Raw genomic sequence first — 22,496 nt, 5'->3', positions numbered from 1 at the left:
TTTTTCGTATTGCACAAAATCATAAAAGTATAATGGATAAGGTTAAAATTATAAAATGCAAAAGATTTCTTTGCGGTTAAAAGCATGTCCATATCACTTTTAAGTCGCAGTTATTGTGTCCTTCTTGATGTAAAACGAAGTCAGTATTCTGAAATAGACTGCGGAACTCAGTCTTCAATGATAGTCATTTGATAGAAGGAACCATCATCAGAGCCTTTGAAAAATATGGAATTTCTGTAGCGTGTAATGGCAAAGAGGACCATGACCACCTCATTTTAACATTGAGGGCATACCCAACTACATTGTTGAATAAACAGCCCCCAGTATGAATAGAACAAAAAAGAAAGAAGAAAAAAGAAAAGAAAAGAAAAACCAAAACAAAATAAGCAAATAAGAAACAATAAAGAAACAAAATGAAAAACAAAGCAAAAAAAATTTAAATTTATCAAGAAAAGCTCAAACCCCAAAATAAAAATAAAGCAACGGAAAAGTTTATAACGAGCCTCGAACTCCTGCTCAGTTCGCTCTTCTTAAGATGATTCAAAGTCTGTCGCTTTACCAACTGAGCTAATGTAGTTAACACACAAATTCGTAGGTTTAATTGTTCGTATATAGCTATGTGTATCGATGATTTGCTCAAAACCCTTTACACTTTTGTCACTTTTTCGTTTTTGCACGTTTTCAAAAGCCCTCGATAGTAAGCACATGTGCTAACTATCGAGTGAATACGGTAGCTCTAATCTTTGCTTGCTTTGGCTAAATCCTGTTCAAGGGGTGGGTTACAAAGCATTGTATTTTGTCTAGGTATGTATATCCAACAATTAACAATGAGAGGACATTCTTGAACATCGTTGACTTAGGGATGATTTGAAATGACCGCCAATTATGATTGTTTGATATGTATTACCAGCAATGTGGAAAAAGACACACGTAGAACCGAAAAGGTTACAATTTTGTTGAAGGAGCAAAGTTCAATAGACTGCTGCCCTCAGTCGTCAACCGTCTGGATTGACGACTGAGAAAACTACATGGAAAAAAAGTGACGGATTTTGCAACAGGATTCCTGTGGCATAGAGCATGCGCAGTTGTGTCCAAATTGACCTTTTGACCGAGTTTGTTGTTTTTAGAAGTTCAGAGCGCGATCTTGTCACAGCGGCGCGGTACAGCGACGCGGTACACGGGCGCCGCTAGTCAGTCGCGCTACGGCGCACAACCAAAGTCGCATTGAATAGTTTTCAGAAGTCCGTCATGATATTGGCTGTAAGATAATCAGTCGTCACTACGAAGCATACACAGTACATGCGAAGTGTAGACGGCTGATTGGAATTAGTCTAAAAGTTCAACAAACCATAACCCCGCTTCTGGACATCGTTTGAAGTCAAATTAGATACCATTTTAAAGCTTATGTTATATATTTTCTAAACAATAAAACAAAGTTGACCGTGGCAAAAATACCCACTTGTATACCATTGGTTAGTACGTCGAGCATATTTAAAAGTTGAGGCAAAGTAGTTGTAATTTTGTGTACCGAGAACTTGTTTTAAAAAGTTTTTAAGTGTGATCAGAGTCTGATCAGAGTTTAATCTCTACATTTTGTCTACTCATTAATTTGCTAGTTATATTAGTTGCTGCTAACGGACCCACTGTACGTCAAGTAATGCTGGATGCATTTGATATGAATCTCATCAACGGTGATTATGCCTTCTTAAGCTTCAAACCGTGGGATAATGAAATCTTCTTTGGAGATGATTCGTGGCAACAGGTTTGTCATTTTAGTTATGTTTACATTAGGCTGAGGGCCCCAAAAATGAATGGCTGGTTATAAATAAATCATATTTGCCAAAATTGTGTATTTAATTAGCTTTAATTGTAATTCTTATCACAGTATGGATCAAATTTTGGAATCATTTCTGCATCTCAAGTTTGGTAAATTCCAACCGCTTCCCGGGGCTTCATCGCTGGACCCTCACTAGGGGGCTCTTAAGCGGGCCCCTGAACCTGACGCCGAAAGCCTCGTGCTCGGCACTCAGATCTCGCTCTACGAGTTTCAACGTCATCTCACAGTGAGTGGGGGGCTTCCAAATATTGTTCCACCCAGGGCACACGCCAAAAATGAGTCCGCGGTAATAACTCATTCAACATAGAGCCAAAATATGACAGCGTGACAGCTGCTCAGTATGAAAGGGCCCTGTCAGCAATATAACCAGGGGCCCATCCATTCGGCCTTTTCTGGAGAGAGTCCAGTTGCATCCTGATTGCAACATTGATATATTTAAATTTATAATAGAATAAAATTTGAAACAAAAGCAATAATTCCACATAAAAATGCCTTTTGAATTAAAAATTGGCAACAATCATCGAAGAAGCATATTTTGCCAAAGAAATATCATCAAGATATTATGCGTATTTTGATGGTTACAATGACTGCCATGAGCAAACTATGAATGTTATATTATTAAACGAATCTTCTTTCTTAAACAGCTTAAAATAGCTCACCTTTGGGTAGCTTTCTGTCTGCAATTCACTATGAATGTTATAATCTTTGAAATTATTTTTGAATATTTGACATTTTGGTAAATTTCAACCAAATATCACTGAAGCGCACGTGTATTATTATGCACATTTTTCCGTATCGGAATCCTGCAGCTGTCGGCTCTTGTGGGATGTTTAAAAAACATATAAAATTTTTCCTGTTTGCAAACTTATTCCTGCACTTCACCTAGCACAATTATTTCCCAGATTTTCGTAGCTTTCTTTCTATTATTTTCAAAATTCTGTGAACAATTATATATTTCAAAAAGAATGATGATCGAGATGATGATGCCAAGTTTGCATACCAAGCTCTGATGACCTTTCACCTTTATCAACCAAATACCGAAGAATATCGCAACTTTTTGCGAGAATACGACATACGCCAGAAACGGGATTACAACTGGATTAAACCCAAAGGCGACGACGTAAGCATTAATTTTTTATTTTATTTTAACAGCATTCTAGAAACACTTGGAGTTTGGCGCAGAGAGGAGTGATGACACTCGTCATTTATTGCAACACGTCCTATACGATGGGGGAGGGGTGGGGTTACCATTTTTCTCTGAACTTTCTAAAATAAATGTGACCTGCTACCACGAAATGAACGACAAGTCGCAAGTTGGTAATTTCGAGACATCCTGGCTACTGAGTGGAAGTTCTTTGTTTGCCGAGCACCTGTACAAGCTAGAAGTATGTCCTGTCGTGAATGACCCATTGTGCACCCATTCACCGTCAAGGACATGCATGCAGTCATACTATTGGCTTGAACAGGTGCATGTGAAACAAAAGAACACCAACACAGCAGCCAGGACGTCTCGAAACTACCAACTTGCGCGATTTTGCGCTAATTTCGTGGTAGTACTCTCTAAATTCCAGGGACTTATTAGAAGGACAAAACCTTGAAAAGACTTAAAATTCAAATCTAATGGATTTAAATTTTACTCTAATACAGATTTGAATTTTAAGTCTCTGAAAGGTTTTGTCATTCTAACAAGTCTCTTAGACTTATTTTTAAATCTTAGGAATTTAGAGAGTAGGTCACAAATGTCCTACATTGGACTATTCCATCTAAAATCCACACTACCCTTGTGGAAGATTTTTGGAATTATCTTCCACAGGGGGAGTATCGATTTCAAATGGACTTAGTACATTAACTAACTTTTTTAAAAACTCACCCTCCCTCTGTGGAAGATTCAGGTTGAATCTTTCTCAGAGGATGTATGAATAGAAATTAAAATACAGCTGCCGAAAGACTCCAGAATATTTCATAAAAGCATTATAACTATAATTATCAACTCGCATCCTACGGTCGCGACGTCGGCCTAAACTCTGGTTATAATGCGGTATTTTACTTGTTTCCCTAAAAGGATTATCCTTTTGCCATTACCATAAATAACCGACATGGGTATACAGGTGATTGGTTCTTATGGTGGTACAGGGTGTCCCAAAAAAAAGAGGCCCCACATTGCGCCCTCTTTTTCTCCTATTTCTGAAACGTTGATCAAATATATTTTGGTATGTAAAGAAACCCTAAATCGTTAGCTTTAATAAACCAAAACAATTCTTTCAATCGACTTCATATTTTTGAAGATATGCCCTCTTTAAGAAATGTACCCGTTTTTCACTCTGTCCACGGATGAGGTTTGGCTACATCAAAGATTTAAACGAAACACACGCTTAATGACATGGATAGATAATAGCATTAGTCTTGGGAAAGCATTCACTATAAGCGAGGATCACCAGCTAGCTTCAAACATCTTCGCAACCCCATATTACTGCTGCATTTGCAAGTATCCGGCGCACAAGGCCTTAAGGATGGTACGCAACGCAATTAATGCAATGAGAACTAGGGCTGAAACCTGTATTCGTCACGGAGGCAACCAGGTAGAGGGCAGAGCAGCACAGTAAACTCACTTCAAAAGAACCAAAGACAAACTAAACAGCCCTTTTCAGGGCTACCTTTTATTCAAAAAGAGAAATGACTTATGTTGTCAATAAAAAGAAAGCAAGAAACGAGAAAAACATAAGTAATTGCAAGCATATAGCAAAAAAGAAGTCCCATCCCACATCAATTTCGCCCAAATTAATGACACTTAACAAAATCCATAACCCATAAGCCCACCGGTAAAGCCCATTCCCTTAAATAAAGTTGTTATTTTATAAAGTTATCATCGCGGAATGTTTTATATTCATGCAACGGATACATTTCTTTAAAAGGACATATCTTCAAAACTTATGAGCCGATTGAAATAATTGTTTTGGTTTATTAAAGCTAACGATTGAAGGTTTCTTTACATACCAAAATATATTTGATATAGGAAATAGGAGAAAAAGAGGGCGCAATGTGGGGCCTCCTTTTTTTGGGACACCCTGTATATTTAGCTCTACCGATGGAAAACGTGAAATGAGTTTTGTTTAAGCAAATATACTGAAAGCGTCGTTTTCTAAAGCAACAGAAAGGCGAAAGATTAGAAGAACAATGTTAGTGCAAGTATTGTTTGCGTAATATATTCGTCAACCAACTAATTGATATTATTATTCGTCTACGGTTTTGAATGTGGAGGAATAATAACTACCGGTAATGACTATTTTCATAAATATTCTTTTACTTCGCCACCAAAAAGAAGATTTTAAAATAACAATTTTTGCGACTTTGATTTCTATTCTTTATCAACTGAGAGAAACAACATTCAAGAATAAAAATAGACACAATATAATTATTGTGAGCATATAATAACCCGAAAAAGATGCTAGAATGTAAATTACTTGTATCATGTCTATTGTGGTAATTTTTGATCATACATTTAGGCGAAACAAAACACCGTTCTACCACAGATTCTCATCCAATGTTGAGGATCTGTGGTTCTACGGGCCCGACCTACCCAGATTTTGATTTTTTAGGGTTTTCCAAAAAAATCCCGACCAACCAGGGATCCCCAAATGTGTTGAGGATCTGAGGACCGACCGACCCTACTTAGAAAATCCGTGCGCCCGTACAACAGAGTTTTTTTCATCTCCTCAGACCGAATTTTTTTTGTACTCTGTATTTTTGAAGAAGTTATAATAAGATTCGACCATATCTTTGGATATTATCCCAGCAAACACAAAATGTTCTACAGAAAACGTCAAATGTCGAGTTATATAAATGGTATAAAACGTTTTAACAATATTTTTTTTAAGCATTTTGATAAAAACTTAATGCAAAACATTATTCTATGGTGCTTTTTAAAAGTTGACAAAATATTTTGCAAAAATGTTTGCACAAAATATTTTATAACATTTTAACAACATCTTTATAATGTTGTTGTAGTGTATTTCGTATAAAACGTTTTCATGACCTTGTTTTAAATGTTATTAAAATGCTTTAAATAAAAAACGAAAACGTGTTTATAACATCTGTATAATGTTTAAAGAATATTTGTGTGATTACTAGGATAACATTTTAGTGACCGCGTTTGTAAATTTTAAGAGTTATCACTATTATCATTAGCGTTATATACACGTATGTCACCCATTTAGGATTGACCGACAACTACTTCGGCCAATTGCAGTTTAATTAGCTCGTCTAATGAAACATAATATTATCTCGCGACTGAAATTGCCTTCCGTAGTTAAGTCACGTGATAGTTTCGCGGCCAGGCCTCGGCGCAAGGTTGGCGCTAAGGGCTCATTCTTCGTCAGTTTATCATTCAGAGTGGACGTAACAATTTTTCCCACCCACCACTCCCTTTATGTCAGGGTTGATCTGATTAAAATTGATCAAAATAGTGGACAGGGCGTAAAAATGAGTATCGCAAGAGTGAAACAAATTATATAAAGGTCTCGTCTTTAAGTCAAAATGTAATTAAGAATGAAATGAAATCAGAACATGTTGGATGTCACGGTTCTTTGTATTGCATAATAGTATGACTATATGGGTGTACGTGTGCGAGTAGTTCACTTCAGCTTCAGTTTCTATCTCAGCAACATGTTCTATTCCGTTACGCAGCTGTAATATTTATTCTCATTGAAATAGTGTGGTGAAGTTTGGCTTCTTCCTCAGAAGCATTAGTAAAATTGATTTAATTTGTGTCATTTTGAGTCTGGAAGGAGAAAGGAAAACATAATTGGTTGAGAGCCCTCGGGTTAGAATATACTGATGTTCTTTCCGTGCGTAAAAGTATGACTAAGGTGTGAGAGTGCGTGAGTAGATCATTCCGGGTTCAATTATAATTATGCAACACGTTTTATGCTGTGGCGCAGTTATAAATATTCAAATACCGTTGTAAAATAGTGTGGTTAAGTTGCTTCTTCTTCAGAAGCATTAGTAAAATTGTTAACATTTATGCCATTTCAGTCTTGGGCGGTATTTGGTTGATGAATGTTGTGTATGGCGGGAAGGAAGGAATCAACACCAGGTTGGCATGGGGTAGCTAGACAGGGGCCAAGTACTATGCCCTCAGATTTTTCTTGTTCAACAAAATATAAGTAAAAAGGAAAATAATATTGTGATCAAGTTTTTATGAGGTTGCGCAGCCGGCTAGTTATCGCGTTGAATTCTAGGGTAGGCTGTCCTATTCTATTTAGAGTAGACATCATATGTATACGATATCATAAGCTTTCAAAGTATGGTAATGTGGGTCAAGGAATCTGGGGCAGTTTTTTGGATCATTTTTCTAAAATGATCAATTTAATGTACATAATTATACATATATTACATTAATAAATTCTATTTAGTCTTTCCAATCTTCGTGGGTATTTGCCTACTAGAAGATTTGGCATTGGTTTCTGCTGATGCCCACCATGTAATCTAAATATGAATATAATATGAACATGAGAAAGGGTCAGCCATTTAATTTCTTTTGATATATGTAAGTCCGCGGCTTTTTATATTGTCATCGTTAGATGCAATCTTTATATTCTTCCATTGTTAAATGTAGTCTTTATATTTTCTCTATCGTTAGATAGTGCATTCCCTGTGTGTTAAGGGAACTTTTGGTTTATAGGCGCAACTGGCTTTCGAAGTAGTTGTTTGGGAGGCTCGGTCGGGTAATTACCGCGAGCGAAAAAGTTGACCATAAATCAATAAATATTAGCTGGCTGATTCCAATGAATTTTCTCAAAGCATTGCCTGAATAAATTATGCGTTTTTTCTGAATGACTGACAATATGTCCAAAAATTGATGTAAGGCGTTTCTTTATTTCAGTGTCTAGGGATAATACATACAGCTAGAAAAAAAACCGCAAGTTTTGGGTCGTGTGGCAAGGAGAAAACATGGGTTTTTTTTATCGTCGCCTAAAACAATTTTCTATTTTTAGATCACTGTGGTTTAGTGAAAAGTGGTCAACGAGTCATCACGCTATCACAGCGTTAGATTACCACCCCTATTTGTCACTTTTAAATGACCTATATCACCATTTTGTGTGCCCAGCAATCAATCAGACATCATGATTCACGATTTATTAGAGCCATTAGGCGGCACTATTGCGATCCTCGCTAGAATCTTAATATTGAAACGTGGGTTCTGCGTTTCGGTGTGTCAACAAAGCTGGGTTTATTTGACATTTTGAAGGACTGATACTAAAGTCCATCTAGCTAGAATATGTGCATTTCAAAATTAGAAATACATTGGCATGGCATTAATTTTGTACTTTTTTTTGCTTCAAGGTCTTTATTAATTTTGCAAAAGGTTGTTTGTAATCGAAAATGTAAGGCAATTACATTATTACGAGTTATACTTTGTAAATTGTAAAATACATTTAAAATAATAAGACATTTGCTGAGTGCAGTAAGTAATATAGCTCACTATGCTTTATTCAGAACTGTTGACATTTTAATAGATATCTTTAGACCTAAAACATCTCAATTATATGTCATGTTTTAACAGTTATATAGCACCACCCTTAAGGTGGTACTACACCCCTTGATAAATTTGGGACTTTTTTGTATTTTTCTCAAAAAATAATAACACACTGGTAACAAAAGTTATGTATATCATAGGGCAAGGAATCCAGTTACTACATTGGAATTTCAGTGACTAATAAGGGATCTAAAATGAGCGTTTATTGCGTTTCGACAGTATTTTTTGTGGGACATGAGAGCACCTCAGACCTATCGAATTGCATTCTGAATACGAAGCATGTCTTTCTGATATCAAATAATTTTCATTTTTGAAAATCACAATATAATACAAATTTTATGACAAATTATAAAAATTTGATATTTTTCAAATTTTGATATATAACAGTACTCAAGTAAATTATATAAATCTAATGACATATTCTTAAAGTGTATGTAGCAGGGAGGAAAAGCCGACGGTCAATTGAAAATTTTGACCTTTCATATTGAAGATATGGATTTTTCCCCAAAAGACCTAATTTTTTTTGGTGTTTTGGGAAAAAAATCCATATCTTCAATACGAAAGGTGAAAATTTTCAATGGATCGTCGGCTTTTCATCCCACCCACATACACTTTAAGTATAAATCATCAGATTTATAAAGTTTACTTCAAGTACTGTTAAATATCAAAAATATCAATTTTAATGATTTGCCATAAAATGTGTATTAAATTGCGAATTTCAAAAAATCAAAATTATTTGATATCAGAATGACATTCTTCGTATTCAGAATGCAATTCGATATGTCTGATGTGCTCTAATGTCCCACAATAAATACTGTCCAAACGTTCATACCCCAGCCCTTAAGATAAGCGATACGTTATTTATGATAAGAAAAGAGGAACCGCTAGAACGTACCTCATTTCTTAACATATATAATAAACCACTTGTCTTGAATCACTGAAATTTCAGTGAAGTAATTGGATTCATTGCCCCTATAATATACATAACTTTTGTTACCAGTGTGTAGTTACTTTTGGAGAAAAATACAAAATTAGTCACAAAATTTAGCAGGGGATGTAGTACCATCTTAATTCTTAAAAGTCGTCAATGACGTAGTTCCTTGAAAATGGTATCATGCAAGTTGTACGAGTTTAATGTGGCAAATCAATTTCTTAACACTCTCTAATGGCTTGTAGAACGAAGCCTTTAGCGGTTTTGACAACATATATGTTATAATTAAATTAAATTTATTCAATAGAATGATTCTGAATTTATTGTACGGTGTTTATTGGTATGTGTGTAGATCGATAAATAAAAATTCAAAAAGGGAACATAATTCATTTCGAAATTTATAAGAGAATAGAATCTGCTATATTTAGAACATTAATGTAATAATACCAATAATAACAGTTTTTGAAATTTCAATAAATTAATAGCAAATTAATATTGAGGAATGCTTCTGATAATACATGCCGAAATATTCATTTCTTTTTCATTTATACAATTTTTCATTATGATAACAACTGCTTTACAATCTAGAAAGGATAAAAGCTGCCCCGTAGGTTCTTCGAAACATTTCGTGCGAAAAAAGCACCCAAATAGCTCCCACATTGGGTGCTCTTAAGGCTGTTTTGCCCAAATGCTTTCAATTGGGAGCATTGGTCTTCACTGAAAAACCACCCATCGATATTCCAAAATTGCTAAAAAAAAAGGTTGCCCCCAGACCGTAGCAATTCACCGTAGCTATTTCAAGAACCACCGAACCAATGCTATTTTTGATTTTTTTAAAGAACATTTGGAACTCGTCGTCTGTGCGGAGAGAGCTAATTTGTTAGAGCAGTGGTAAAAATTAAACTTATACAGTTATTATATTTAAGTTTTGGGATAAGCTTTTAAGACGGAAGTTTATAACAATTATTAAGCGTGGGTTCGCCATCGGACAAGTTTAGAACTGTCAAGCTTTCGTCAGGAGTGGCTCTGACTTCTTCAGGACAAAGGACCTAAGAATGAGACATGTATGCCGTCCCTTGCCTACTGATGGCTCTGAAAAGAGCCGTTCACATAAGACCGATCTTGTCATCAGAGAACAAGCAGACCTCGCATATCTGCTAAAATAAAAGGTTTGATGGCTCTGAAAAGAAATGTATTATTTGTAAGTGATATCTACCAAAAAACGTTTCAAAACGTAAAAAGCGGCCAAAGTTTAAAAATCTTTCCTGTGTGGCTTTTCACCCTTTTTTAAACTTGGTCCCATTTATAAAAGTTTCTAAAGACCCATATGAAGTCATCTTTAGGCTACTTGTTTGTTTTCTTAGTTGTCAGTGTTCATTGTAGAGTAAATGAATTAATGTTCGTGCGTGATTGAAGTTTTTCCGTAAAGACGTTATAATGTATTTTGAATTAAGCAAAAGTAGCAAATACTCACTTTGTTAAATTCTTCATCGTCCTGTGGTATTCTGCGCCTCAAATGTAGGGCCTATGTGCAAGTTGACAGACAGTCAATTTGCTAAGTCATATATAATACTCTACTACTCTCTATGAACACGCAATATAATAAAACATAAACCTTCAAATGATTTTGATAATACATAGCCTATGCTTTTGAACAGTCTTAAACATAATTGTAGAAATTAGGACTCACTCTTCATGTTATTACTACTTTACTGAATGGGACCAAGTTTAAAAAAGGGTGAAAAGCCACACAGGAAAGATTTTTTAAACTTTGGCCGCTTTTTACGTTTTGAAACGTTTTTTGGTAGATATTAATTATTTTTTTGAGGTAAAAAAATATTGCGCGCTAAGTGGTTCTTTGTAGCCATGCGAGGTGAACTAGATGGATATCCATATTTCGCGGTTAATGGTGCTTTGTAGCCCTGCGGGGCAAACTAGTTGGATATCCATATTTCGCGGTTTGTGGTTCTAGTGGTTTTAACGACCCGTAACCACCCCAGTCAGCTGCATACCGCATCCAGCTATTTTAATTATCAAACTACTAGTTTTTTAATGCTATGGGGTAACAGAATTATTAAAAATTAATAGCTGAACCCAATAGTTCAGCCAAGGACTGGAAACGACATATTGATGACTTTATATAGAGTGTATTCAATAAACCCAAGGCGGAACGAGAGTTGCTAAGTAACCGCTATCCGAACCATAAACACACATGCATGATCAGACAACGAGTATTCAATTACCTCATAGCATCCCACGTTGTACACACGTCAGTCGAATTTGGCGGTGTTGGTTTGTTAGCCCTCCAAGTTATAACCAGAGAGTAGTTATTCTTGAGAGGGCACTCACCTCATTTGCATGGCAAAATTACCCGTCTCCTCTGCAGCCAATTTGGTTTCGCTCCATCGAAATCAAGCTGGTCACGGAGGAGACTACTTTCCTTTGTGTTTGTTCATTTGTGTATGGAGAGCCCTTCTTGGAGTCCGTTTGGACTCAGGCTACGCTCTCAGCTAGAGTCCGACGCTGCATTGTACTAGAAACACCTTCTCTGTGAACTCGCTAGAGCAAGGAAAATAAAACTGGTTTCATTACTATCTGTTTTTGAGCTTTTTTGCAGGTCTGCGACCATGGTGTTACCACAACTGTCTTTGCGTCATTAACATGTGCTGGAGTCTAGCACAGGTCAACCAAAGTCCCGGATTTTAATAAGACAATAATGATTGACACACACACCAGGAAGTTTCTCATCCAAAAGAATGAGAAAATTTAAATTCTCACCATTTTGGCCGTTTCTCATCAAAATGTCCGTTTTCTCATCCAAAACTTCCTTTAGTGCATTAAGTTAGCTTAGGCCTATTGATCCTAAATTTGCTGGTAGGGTAAAACTCGTTTTAGGGGGGTGTTTAAAAAAGTTGGCCACACATGGGTATAGGCCTACATTATCATACTTGAGTGCCCCTCCCCCCTCCCCGGTGAAATTTGTCGGACTCATTTGGTCACCGTCCTAAGCGTCCTTGCCCACACGAGGCCCTACCCGGCATTATTAATTAGTGGTTAGCCTCCCTAAATACAGTCGCGTATCGTGTTGTCAATTATCGTTACTTGTGTCCATGGATATGACCCCATGTATAAGTAGTCTTCATAGAATTCACACAGTCTATGCCCCGGGAGTCTATGCCATGTCATTTACGGATACAAAGAGGATAATAATGTTGAGGGCGCCCACAAAATCTTACACCGTCTTACACATGATGTTCCAAGGCAAAGTTCAGTTTAATATTTACTCATCGTACAAATACAGACGTTTTATTATGTGATGATGTTGTCTGGATGGGTGGACAGTTGTCACACTGTGGAAAACAACAACCGGGAATCCGCATTCATTTACAAATAGCATTAAATTAGTATCACATAGTGACCTCCGTGCAGTGGAAAACCTTAATTCTTTCATCAAAAAGAAATGAAAATGACAAAAAAAACCGGATCCACCTGTACGCCTATAAAATGGGCACAAAAATGTGTCTCAAATATGAATGAATTTTAAGAAACATACGGGATATGATGAACCAATGACCTGACGCCATGATAGTAGGATCTATTGGTCGTTTTATATACAATGTATATACCGTGTTGTCATAATACCAATATTTGACATAATATATAACGAGTAATATTTAGTATTGTAAATATGCAGTTCATATGCACAAACGAACACTGATCTTTATGATATTCAGGTTGTTGTACATCTCATATAACATGTCATATAGGAGGTCATATGTGCTGACCTTCTCCTATTGTATTTGTTCATCTGTGTATGGAGAGGATTAGCGCCATTAAAACTCCATCAGTATTTGGGCGTAGTTCAGTGAACTCACCAGATTTCTATTCCAAGTACTTTGATAAATACAGATAATATGTATTAATGGGTCGAGGCGATTGCATTGAAAAACTAATAAATTATTCATAACAGTTACGTAATCAATCGATAGTGCGGACACTTTTCATTTACAAACCACCAAAATTCGTAATCTTTTAGCGTTGGAAAAGAAACCACGTGAATAGAGTGTCATAGCCCTGGTTATAACATCGTTCACTTTGTGTTGAACATTGTATCACGGGGGTGACACTAAATTCACGGTTATTCTATTACGCACGCAAACCTATGACAAATCCCGCTGGTTTGCTTGGTAGAAAATGAGTCCAGTTATCGATCGGTTATGGATATTAGCATGTTCGACCCCTTGATTATGTTAATTACGGTTGACAAATAAAGCCGCCATTCAGTTTGCGAACTTTGTCTGTTCAATGCGAGTACCAAGCTTGAAAGTGCGCCCCCTCTGAGAGCTGAGACCACTGACCTCCACTGACCTCGTTTGTTTTTTTTTTTCGTGTGATGATAAAATATCATTCAATCTATAGTTATCGGACGTACACGTTGTATTACCGCCCTAAGCAGTTTGTTTTTAAAAACAAGTAAATAATCATTACTCGCCGTTCTATTTGATCTTGTGCATTTCCCAAATCACGTAATAAATTGAAACGCCCTCAATTGAGCTGAGGCCACTGATTATGTAATCACCCGAGTGTTTTGAATTTTGATTTATACACTACAGCGTGTGAGCCGGTTAGTAATATTAATGAAGTGACACACTGATGCACGGCGTTTCTAGCACTTGTACATGTCACTTGCTGAATACGTAGCCTATATAATAGGCCTACTCTAAGTATTTAAAATCGATGGCCTACTAGAAGAGTTTAGGTCTATCAAAAGAATGATTGAATGATTTTGGAGATTATCCCCGGAGATTATCAAGGGCTGTGTAATAATTCTGAGCCGGGGAAGGTTTTTTTTTGCACATAGGCCCTATTCATGGTAGGCCTATGCCTATTAAATAAAATGCTCTAAAAAGGCTTAGGATAACAGTACGTTACCGGGGGTAAAATGTCCGAATGGCCCGCCAAATATCGTCCCCCCCTCAGCCTGCCAAAAATCGCTTGCACCCCCTCTCGGTCCGCCAAAATTCTTAGCCCCCCCTCTTGCACATGCCAATGATTTGCGGGTATCATGCGGTATGGCTTATTATGTTGCGAGCGCGGCGAGCAGGAAAATTTGCATATTAAAGCGTTTCCGTACTGTTTTTCGAAGCCTTTTTAGAGCATTTTATTTAAAACGCACCCCATGGATGTGTGCCAAAAATCGCTTTCCCCCCTCTCGGCTGGCCAAAAATTGCTTGTCCCCCCTTGCGGCTCGCCAAAAAATTCTTGCCCCCCCCCCCCAATTTTACCCTCCCCCAGGGATCATAACTATTGCACAGCCCCTAATGATTTCAAAAGAGAAATAGGCCTACAGCAATTTTATGAAAACAAAACAAATATACAGATAGATAGCCGTAAACGAAATGGGACATCTATTGCATTGATTTTTCTTGCACAACTTTTATTTATTCATCTAATAATTAATTAGTTAATTAATGAATGAATGTATGAATAAATTACTTAATAAATTAATAAATAAATAAATAAATAAATAAATAAATAAATTAATTAATTAATTAATTAATTAATTAATTAATTAATTAATTAATTAATTAATTAATTAATTAATTTATTTATTTATTTATTCATTTATTCATTTATTTATTTGCTTGTTTATTTATTTATTTAATTTAGGCCTATTGAAGTAACTCAGCTCTTAAACGTTTCACGTACTCACTTGCAACGGCTCAACGAATTAATTGATACATCAATTCTTCAAGTTATCAATCAATCAAACAATAACAATATTAATAATTATATAATAGTCAATTTCGATCAATAGACTTATCAAACCATCAAACAATGAAACAATGAACTGATCGACCAATCAAGTTGTCGATCAATTTTAATTTTATGACTTGTGATGACGTGAGACTAAATGACTGACAGATTGACTGATTGATATGTTGATGTATGGGTTGATTGATTGATGAATTGATTGATTGATTGATTGATGATTGATTGTTGGAATAAAGTGTGAAGGTATAACAGGTAAATGAATGAATGCAAGAGTAATTGAGAGGAGGGAGTTGATTGGTTGATTGATTTACTGACCATATATTATTTCACACAATATTATTTTGTAAGATGGATGATTACTGAATCTGTCATTATGGTAAAATAGACAGTAGTGTCGGTAGATTTCTTGGCATTGGTGGATGAATTAATTTTTCTGAAATAAATGCGAGCAATAAATTGCCATTTTGAAATTAAAGTGAGACAGGTGTCAACCGTCAAGAGAAATCAAAAAATCATCATTATATCAATGTGTTTTTCATTATTAGACACATTAACATAATGCACTTTTGATAATACATTAAACAAACTTTCAAAAGTTATGCAAATCGGATAAAAAACTTTAAAAACAACGTTTTTTTTAATTTTCAAACGCGTTTTTTACACATTTCATTTTTTCACCATATTTCGACCTGAAATAAAATTTAGCTCCAAAAGTATACCCACCATAAAAGGCCTTAAACTTTGCATATATTGTCTTTAGACTATTTTCTACTGCATGCACCTACAATCAAATTAATCTTTCTGGGACAATTATAAAAATATTTGGTCAAATTTACAAAATTTTAATAATTTAAATAATATTGTTCATGATATAATTAATTGGGTTGTTTTGTCATCAGAATGAGATTAATTTTAAGTGAGTGAGTGATGAAGTGAGTATAAATATTAGTGATTAAATAATAAATAAATAAAGTAAGTAAGTAAGTAAGTAAGTAAGTAAGTAAGTAAGTAAGTAAGTAAGTAAGTAAGTAAGTAAGTAAGTAAGTAAGTAAGTAATAATAAATAAATAATAAGTAAGTAAGTAATTAATAATAAATAAATAATAAATTATAGTACACACAAGTTATTGTAATATATTTTTTTCCAATAGCGGCATAACATTCTGTTTCAAAATATTTATTTAAATTTATTTGATTATTTTCTAACTTAAATTATTTTCTTTAGAGCAAAGACAAATATTTTCCCTTTTCTCTAGTAGAGCTGTCTCCAATTTGAGCCCAAAATAAAACTCTGCTTCTTTTATTATTGATTTAATTTCACGATTTATTCATTGAGCAATATCAAGGATTAAAATCACACGTCTCACAGCAGATAGTTACTTGGCGTAGTGGTCGTACGCTGTGCCTTTCAACCGAGAGGTACCGAGATCGATTCCCGCCTCCGCCTACTATTTTGTTCAAGACTGGAAAGAATGAAGCTTATTTGACTTTACAACACTAAATTATTCATGGCTTACCCTACCTGGTGGTGTAGAGTGCTACTGGTAAACATGAATATGAATTTATAACACAATGGCTAATTTAAATAAGAATGCGGCCTCATGCTAATTAGGGAGTGCCTCTTCCTATCAATTATTCCATGATTGTATGTGGGCCTCGCTGTAATAACATAAAGATCAGTATGATCAGTGTGGTATCACAGAGCAGACCCTTGAGAGGGTCTGCTCATTTGGCTCATTTGCATGGCAGTCGGACTCGCCATTGTATTTGATCATTTGTGTATGGAGAGCAATGGCGACCCGTCATTGTATTTGTTCATGTGTGTATGGAGAGCCACTCTTGGAGCCCATGGGACTTAGGCTAGGTCCTCAGGTAGAGTCAAACGCTGTGTGTACTAGAAACGCCCATTCTTGATTATGCGTTCATTCAATGTTAGCATTAAATTTGTATTGCTCGGCGGCCCCGCGTAATGGAAAAACCTGAATTTGTTACATAATAAGAAATGAAAATTAAAAAATGCAAGGTTCCACCTGAGTACATATTAAATTGGTGTAGAAATTGTTTTCAAATATATACATGAATTTAGACAAACATACGGGATATAATGAACCTTTGACATGACGCCATGATGACATGATTTTATTAGTCGTTTTGTATATCATAATACCAGTATTTGTAATTTTATATTATATAGAACTAATATTTTGCATCATAAATGCGCAGTTCATATGCACAGACGATTACTAATCTTCAAGACTTCAAAATAACATGTTACTAAGCAGGTAATAGGTGCTGGCCTTGTCCTATTGTACTTGTTCATTTGTGTATGGAGAGCTCACTGACCTGTTAATAGAGGTCAATGGGATAGCTTCTTTATGGGGCACTTCTCCATCGGTTTCAGGGCGCAGTTCATTGAACTCAGCGGGATTCTATTGCAAGTGCTTTTATATTATTACAAAACGGATCGTGGTTATTGCCTTGACAAATCTAATACATAATTCATACCAGGGATTAATAAATCCAGGGGTGCGGACATTTCATTGGTCGCAAACCACCGGGATTCGATACAAGTTTGCGTTGTAAATGAATGCGTGAATAAGAGTGTCATCCCAATGGCGCGATATTTGATTTCTGAAAATACTCAAGTTGCCGTTGAAAATGCCTAAAAATCATCAAGATATTGCAATACTGTCTAAAGTGATGTAAAATTGTGGCAAATTTGTATGATTTATCGCACATAATTTCTGCGTAGCGTGGAGAATCATTTACATAGGATTTTGGAGAAAAAAATGTGATGATTTTAGGGAAATATAGAATGGCGGAAGAAACAAGTCAAACATTTTCCTGGAATGTATAGACCATACTCTTTCTGTTCCTATTGATTTGGATACTGAAATAATTCTTAAAATGAAGCTGTTGGGTGATTTATGTTGGCGTTTCTAGAGTGTGTCATTATTGGCAAATATCTAGGGATATTGTTGAGAGGGCACTCGATTCCCGAGATTTCTTTTGCAAGAACGCCAAAATAGCACGAATTTTGTTGGTTTGCGACTGAAGAGTGTCCGCACTATAGATTTCTGCCATGCAAATTAGCTAGTGTCAGTGGGCAAGAAAGTGGCATCTTTTGAATCGTTAAGACAAGCCACATAATCTTATGTAAAACTCTGCTGGGTGTTTCGATCATGTATTATGCGTGTTTGGTCAAGAGAGGGTGATTTGTAAAGCATCAACTTGTGAACAAGTCATAGAGGGTTTGATCATGCTGATGATGTTGCCATTATTTTGGACGACTTCTCAGTGTTTAAAGCCCAAAATGAATGAATAAAATCGTGTATGAGATATTTGCGGGGATATTTGGGTGCATTGGGCACTTATGGGTTGGGTATAATAGATTTCTATGTATACAATTAAGTCTGATATATTTTCGATGGAATATATATTTTCACTTGAAAAGTTAGTAGTTTTCCGAATTGCAATTTCTGAATATTATATAAAAGGTGAGAATAAGACTATAAATGTAAGAGTATGGGATAATTTTGATTGTTAATAAATGCGAAACGCCGGCGGTAGACATCAGCAATATCAGGGATTGCCGCGATTCTTGCAGTAGCTTTTATGAATAGAATACAATAGTGGATACAATAGCGGATACAATAGCGGAACAATAGAGCTCTCTTACGGGCAAATAAACCTCGTCGCGTTTTGCTAAATTTCACTTCTTCTTTTTCGTGAACTAACCGTTATTTTTTTTAACTTGTGGCAAAACTTCGACCGAAGTTTTTAATTGAACCACATCCCAAATAACACACGATGAATTAGCATGCTAAGTGTACAAACAATTTAGACAATATTTCTTTGACATTTTCAGTATGGTTATTGGTCAGCAGGGCTACACGACGCCGTGATATTGTATGCCTTGATAATTAATGAAACTCTAACAGAAGGTGGCAACATACATGATGGATATGCATTAACACGAAAGATGTGGAACAAGACATTCGAAGGTAAATCACACATCAAGCACTTCAGACAAACATTTGATTATTTTCGTGCACTATCAAAATGCTAGTTAAAATTTGTTGCTTAAATCATTTTACCCATTAGCGGGTAAAATTAATTTAAACCTTTGGTGTTGTTCACCCGATAACAAACAACTAGTTCAAAAGATGGTATATTTAGTGGACACAATTTAACCAATTATTGTTATCAGGTGAACAAAGCAATGAGATAGATTAAATCTGAGACCATGGTCTCAGGATTAAATTTACCCACTGTTGATTAAATTTAACCAACTTGGGTGACGATTTTACAAATGTTTGGGTTAAATGTTTTAACCAAATAACCTTTAACCAGTCTTTTGAGAGTGTAGTTTGCTTAACTAGAATACCGTACATGCTACCTTATCCATTAATATAATTGATTTTTGGGTACAGTTGTGCAAATATAGTGTTAGAGTAATTATGGGTAATAATTACATCTTTTGCTTTGAAGGACAAGTGCAAATAAAGTACATTTACCCATTGTTAAAATAAAACTATTCGTAATTATTTACGTGTTAGTTTAAAAGGAAGGTTAATATGAAATTAGATAAAATTCCGGGAGCGATAAATATTTACGCCAAGGGGAGTTGGACTTGCTACAATTCCTCGGGCCTTTCCGTAGTAATAGTACTAAATTGACCAATTTTTCTATCACTTTGAACATGTTTGTATTCATAATCATCATGGCTAACAAATATAGACCATGTGTGCAGAGAACATATAGTCTATGAGTCAATACGTGGTCAGCTCCAACAAAACCCGGAACAAGTCTCCAGGTATATTTTTGAGTTAAAAGGCCTAATTTAAAGATGACATTCCCATAAAAAAATATAAAATACAGGCCTCAAATTTGCAGGTTTTTAATTTTTTACAGGTACAATATATGAATAAAATATAAAGCAAATCTGAGGTGGTCAGGTGGGGCCTCCTTGATATCATGTGGCGTGACCCCTCAACAACGAAGTAATTCGGAGGCATAATATCAACTGTATACGAGAAGTAGTTTATCAAATATAGAAAAAAATCATTTCTTTCATCATCCTCGGCCTTCACCTCAATTATTGTCCTGATTATTTACATTACACCTCATATTAATGTCCGAAGCACCAATCATTATTTGAATAATATCAATCACTATAGACCACTATGGCCTCATCCCAATGGTATAGTTCAGTAAGATAACCTCAATTAAACAATCAAGAGTGCTAAATATGACCTCAAGATGCAGAGTATGAGTTTCTGTACTTAAATGTGTAAAGGTCGTACAATGAATGTACAAATGTATTGGGGTTAAAGAACTGTGCTCTGATAGATGAGCATGTTGTGGATCCTAGTCAATTGCCCTTCTGACATTGTTCTGTTTCCAGGTATCTATGGCAGGATAACAATTAATTCTAATGGTGACCGTGACGGTGATTATTCATTATGGGACATGAGAGACACGGAGAATGGAACGTATCAGGTTGGAATAAATAAAATTTTATTTATGCAATTAAAGCATAAAAGTAGGTTATATGGATGAAGTTATTATACAATTAAAGGAAGTACCTAATTTGCCTTAGTATAATGAAAAAGAAAAAAAGAGAAAAAAGGAGAAAAAAGTAGCTCACTTCAAGTCCTTGGCAATTTGTCTAATTTAATAACAACACTTTTGATATTTTGTATTCCATTTCCACATAAGAACTATTTATCAGCAAACCCACAATAGAGAGTTGTACGTCACATTCAGAATCTTACAGACATTACAAAATGTAATAAAGCATTGGGGATGAAATCAAAACTAGACCGATGGTTCCGGGTGGTTCCGTCCGGTTGGAACCGGTGTCTATTATTCTAAACAATGGAATGCGGTTCAACCGCCGGTAACCACCGGTTAACCGGCGGTTAACCGCCGGTCAAGTTTTGATTTCATCCCTTGGCGTAATGTTCCGGTTTTTACAATTGAGATGTTTCACGCATCCAAGGACCCAAGCGTGTCTCTACACGGAGCGACCGTTTAAACAAACAAACAAACCATGCATGCATGCAAACACTCAAGTTCAATGGGTCATGTCTAGCAAATGTGAAACATAACAATAAGAGTAACAAAATTTGTTTAAAAAAACAATTTTTGAACAGAGCCTGTGTAAAGAGATTCCAAAGTTTTCTTATAATAAACTTGTAAACATGTTTAAAAGTGAATTAAGAGTGAAACTAAACATGTGATATCTGTCCTGATGTTCTCAAAATGTTTGCAAATTCGCTATCGAAGTGATGTAATAATCGGATTAACTACCATAGCAATAGGGTAAAACAATTTTGGAATATATCGTACTTCACTAGTACGTTCACGCGGTATCTGCATTGAACCATATCATGCTGATCACTCGCACCTGTAAGATAGTATCTTTGAAAAGAGCGGTATTGTATTCAATCTATGATTGCAGACATACACAGGTGCTGAGTGCAACCTGCTTGTAGTGCAGCGCGATATATTCAATAATTGTTTTACTCTATTGCTATGGTAGTTTATCCGATTATTACATCACTTCGCCAGCAAATTGATGTTTAGGTTTTTCACGATTGAGATGCTTCACGCTTCAAGTACTACATTGGTTTTATTTATATCTCGATGGTTTTACAAAAACATGAACAAACTGCTACAAGAAAATCATTAAATCGTTACACAAATATTGCAGCTTATTCTGGCTTTTTGTGTGCATGGTGTGTGTGAATGCAAAGCGCAATTATCATTGACACACTCTTTTCTAGGAAAATTATACTGCTTGTAATGAAGTTAAATTTCTTCAACGTTTAATCTACCCCTGGCAAATTTTGTGCCTATTTTTGCATTTTTCTCAAAAAATATAGCACATCGGTGACAAGTAAGATATGTATATTATAGGGGCAGGGGCTACAACTACTGTACTGAAAATTCAGCAACTCAAAGCAAGTAGTTATTGATTTATTGATCAAATATTGGTTTTCCTCATTTTTGACTGTAACTCCACAACTGTTGTCTGTGCTGAAATAAATTTTCCAGTGCAGTCGTTGTAGTCCTTGCCCCTATAATATACATATCTTACTTTCCCCCAATGTGCTATAATTTTTGAGAAAAATGCAAAAATAGGCACAAAAGTGTATTGAAATTTTACGTGTGCGGCTTGTGAATATATGTTATTAGGTTATTCCATTTTAAATCCTCACTACCCCTGTGGAAGATTTTTGTAATATCTTCAACAGGGGGAGTATGAATGTCAAATGGAATGAACATAATTAGGCAGTTCCGTTTGAATTTCATACACTCTCTGAAAAAGATTCATCCCGACTCTTCCACAGAGGGAGGGTTAGTTTCAAAAAGAGTTGGTTAATGTGCTAATTCCATTCGAAATTCATACTA

General features: G+C 35.6%; 1 long non-coding RNA gene across 1 annotated transcript; it reads left to right on the top strand.

Annotated features, from left to right (window-relative positions):
- The first annotated feature begins 2,806 nt into the window (after positions 1–2,806).
- LOC140157486 (uncharacterized) lies at positions 2,807–20,562 on the top strand. Its single transcript, XR_011859689.1, has 3 exons — positions 2,807–2,957; positions 18,946–19,081; positions 20,485–20,562. It is a non-coding gene; the product is annotated as an uncharacterized lncRNA (long non-coding RNA).
- The last annotated feature ends 1,934 nt before the right edge of the window (positions 20,563–22,496 follow it).

The sequence above is a fragment of the Amphiura filiformis genome, chromosome 7 (assembly GCF_039555335.1).
Source record: "Amphiura filiformis chromosome 7, Afil_fr2py, whole genome shotgun sequence".
NCBI lineage: Eukaryota > Metazoa > Echinodermata > Ophiuroidea > Amphilepidida > Amphiuridae > Amphiura > Amphiura filiformis.
Note: the sequence above shows the minus strand (reverse complement) of the source record. Positions and strands in the feature narration are given on the sequence as shown.